Source organism: Anas acuta, chromosome 20 (assembly GCF_963932015.1).
Source record: "Anas acuta chromosome 20, bAnaAcu1.1, whole genome shotgun sequence".
NCBI lineage: Eukaryota > Metazoa > Chordata > Aves > Anseriformes > Anatidae > Anas > Anas acuta.
The window spans coordinates 6,268,440-6,272,235 of record NC_088998.1 but is presented as its reverse complement, the minus strand read 5'-3'; the positions used below and the strand labels follow the sequence as shown (position 1 = coordinate 6,272,235).

The window sequence follows — 3,796 nt, the reverse complement described above, 5'->3', positions numbered from 1 at the left end:
ACAAAAGGGGGCTGCATGTACTGATTTTCTTGGAAAAGACCCAAAAAGACCCTGGCCTGGGCTGTGAGATGGCAGCAGTGATGATGCTGGGGATGCCTCGTTCTTGAGGGACCTGGGGGTCTGTCTGGGAGGGAAGACTTGTGCCTTGGGTGGGTGCACATGGCATGAGGATGTGCTGAGGCATGCAGATTCACCTGCTGCCTCCTTGCAGCGTGGCATCTGCTGGGTGGCATCTTGCTGAGATGCTCCTGGCCACATCGTACTTTCCTGATGAGTACATTTTCATAGCAGCAAATGAGTCACGGCGAGGGGCAGGAAGAGGCGACCAACACCCTGCTAGCACACACAGGACCAGGCATCCTGCAGACCTCAGCTCCCAGGCACCTGGGGGATTTTATTCCCAGCTGGCAGAGAGGGAGAGTAGGCAGAGACAGGCGGGGACCGTGGCCAGAGCTGGGTCTGGAGCTCCAAACCCTCTGCAAGGGCTGAGCATCCTTTAGTGACTGTGGGAATCAAAGGCCTTTTGCAGATTACTCCTTTGGGCCCTTTTTAACCCCAGATGGCAAACACTTGCTCTCTGAGTGCTGCCTGTCCTCCTGGAGGGAGGCTTGGGGCGCACAGCAGGCAGCGAAGCCCCATTGCTTCACACACACACACATACCAAGTCAATTTTCAGAAAGGAAGTGGTTAGTGATTTTTTTACAGAGCCGGGTCTTCCGCTGTGGTTCCAGCTCCCTGCCTCCCGTCTGCCTGCCTGCCCCGCTGCCAATCTGCCCGGCGAGGGAGGATCAGGAGAAGGAGGGGACAAGACGTGGGGGATGGAGAGGGACCGGGGAGAAATGAGATAACATGTGGATTGATCTGTCCAAAGGTTAAGAAGCTGAACTTATTTAACTCCTGTTAGCTTATTTATTGTCCCTGAGTTATATTTGTGACTGCGACTGAGCAGATTAGTGCGGGATTGCTGGGTAGGTTTAGAAAGCCTCCGCGTTTTGCTAGCTCCATACGCGTGCGCGCATGTGGCCGTGTGCTTGTGTGCGCTATCCATGCTTAGCATCCCCCTTCCCCGCTCCCATTAGGGACGAATGTAAGCACTCATCTATACATTTAGGAGCAGAGAAGGGGAAAAAAAAAAATCCTTGCTCATCAGATCAGAAGCTAAATTTATGCAGGGTACAACATATGCTCTTTATTATACCATGAAAGCGGTGGGTAATCATTCCTCTGTCCTCAGGAACAGGGACACTTTACTGCAGTAAAAAAAATACATATATAAAAAAACCCTCCCACTGGTGGTAAACATATGCGTCATGCACGACTGCGAGAAGCTGGAGCTGGTGAGCACTGGCTGTGGATGAGTAATGTTTGTTACAGCCTGGGCACTCGGGAGCAGGAGCAGCCCTGCAGGAGGGACCTGGTGCTGTCAGGGGGCACAGCACAGACCAAAGGTCCCATCCGAAGCCACCTGCAGGTTCCTGGGGTGGCCTCGTCAGGCTCCCCATCTTCTCCAAAGCCCCTGTGTCCATACAGGGTGGTTTGGGGTTGTCTCAGGGCCAATCTCAGAGCCTTTCTCGCAGACCTTTTGATTGGAGTGAAAGCAGAGCCCAGGCTGGGTCTCGGTGCAGAAATGGAGCGACCAGGCTGGGTGTCACAGATCAGGAGCGAGGTGCATTGCTCAGATGGCGTGGTGAAGATCTTCTGTTGCATCAGTTTCTTTTCTTTCTCTGTCTCTGTAAATCAGCCACAAAAAAAAACAAAAAACAAAACAAAAAAAAAAAAAAAACACAAAACAAAACAAAACAAAAACAAAAAAAAAACAATGAGTAATTTCTCTGCAGAATATTCATCTTGAAAAAGCCAGGCCCAGGGATTTGGTGCTCGTGGAGTCTCCCAGCATGTAATTTTTTCTCCCTTTGAGTTTGACAGTGCTTCCGGCTTGCAAACCCAACTGGGAAAGGATCTAAATGGGGAGAGACCTGGGCAGGAGAGGCTGTCGGTGGTGGGTCTGTGCATGGTGGGTCTGGTTTTGGAGCTCGACAACCACCCGTGTGTACAGGGAGAATGGAAATCTCCTCCTGGCAGTGCCAGTCAGCATAAAGGGAGCGGTGTGAGGGGATGCCACACAGCTGAATTTCATTCAGCTTGATGCAAAGCCCTAAATGCAGCGATGGAGCCCATCGCTTTCCCTCCTCCTAACACGGTGCCACCAGCCTTACTGCAAACACAGAGGGACAGCTACTTTTTGTGTATTAAAAAAAAAAAGTCACTAGTCACTGGGCGTTTATTTTATTTATGGAGGAGACAGATAATTGACAGGTGGCTGTCTCGAAGAGATGAAGCCCTCCAGCTAAACACTGCAGCTCCAGCAAGGATGCGAATGACAGAGAAATGGCTCCAGAGGTGATAGACTTGTTACTTTTAACACTGCCAGATATATAAGAGAACAGGGTTGAATCGCAGTTCAGAACAATCATACCTAACTGCTGAACTAAATAAAACTGATGATTTCATACCCGTGTCTACAGCAGCCTTAGTCTGAGCTTGAATTAATGAGCGTGTTGTTGCCTCCTGGAGGGTTCTGCACGCCCGAGGACTTCAAGTTCCAATTTTAGGGCTTGAATGCATCGCCCAGGAGGAAGACAAGGATCAGGAATGGGTATAGGGGGGTCAAAAGTGTGCTGTCCCCTGAGCCAGGGCAATATAAGGGTGATATTTGTCCCCTGGCAAAACAAATTTTGCTAGGGGGCAAGCAGGGAACAGGGAATCTTTACTGGGACTGCTGGGCTGGGCTGGCTGGGTCCCTTGGTACCCCACAGGTTGCAAATATCCATCTTTCCTTGGTTTCCTACTTTGTTTTCTTTGTTTTTGGTAATTTCTTTCCTTTTTTTTTTTTTTAATTTATTATTATTATTTTTTGTTTTGTTTTGTACTGGCCTGCCTGGGACTTTGAAGCCTACAAATCTCTTCATGGCCTGGACCTCGTGCCTCTCAATGGATCCGTGCCTATTTTGAGGATATACAGCATTATCTGCTGCTGACTACTCTAAACAAAAACAGAAGCTTAAACATTAACCCCTGCACATCACACCACCCCAGCACATTGCTGCCTGAGAACTGACTACTCATAGGACAGATTTCGCTGGGTTTCTTAATCAACAGAGAACTTTTTTTTTTTTTTTTTTAATTTTATTTACTGTTTACTAGAGTTTTCTCCCCCGCAGGGCAGAGCAACGTTTATGATGTAGGATCTCAGGGGCTCTCTCCCCGCCGTGCTGCACGCGGCGGTGATTCAGGGCTGTGCCAGCCGGATCCCGGCGCTCTCCCACCTCCACCCGGCTCCGCAGCAAATCAAAGTGCAACAAATGGCCCTGCATCATCCCTTCGAGGAGCCCTGGGCCTTGTACGTTATCTCGAGGGCAGGGTATATGCTACAATAAAAGGAGGCTTTATTGCCAGCTGCGGCGGAGCGAAGGATTCAACCACGTATCGCCTTGTGGGTTCGTCGTAAACTCCCTTTTATGGCCCTTCCAGTTTATGGCTAATGGAGATTTACAGTGGGCAGAAGGAGCCGTGTGTGCTAATTAATGCAGTTATTAGCCTGGGAGGGTTCGGCACAGTGAGCAGCCAGCCTTGCTGCTCGCCCTTTGCCACCCGGCCCTGCCAGGGAGAGGGCGGCGGGCGCTTGGCTGACCCGTGCCTGGCTGGGTGCCGCGGGGCCAAAGTCCTGTCCTGCTCGCTGGGACCCACGGTGGGACAAGGCACCTCGCTGCAGGACAGCTTCAGCCACCGAGGGAGG

General features: G+C 50.8%; 1 long non-coding RNA gene across 1 annotated transcript; it reads right to left on the bottom strand.

The window, feature by feature from the left end:
* Positions 1 to 1,181: 1,181 nt before the first annotated feature.
* On the bottom strand, positions 1,182 to 3,202 carry LOC137842718 (uncharacterized). The gene is made up of 2 exons (XR_011089190.1): positions 1,977 to 3,202; positions 1,182 to 1,730 (listed from the first exon to the last, which is right to left on the bottom strand). It is a non-coding gene; the product is annotated as an uncharacterized lncRNA (long non-coding RNA).
* Positions 3,203 to 3,796: the final 594 nt, after the last annotated feature.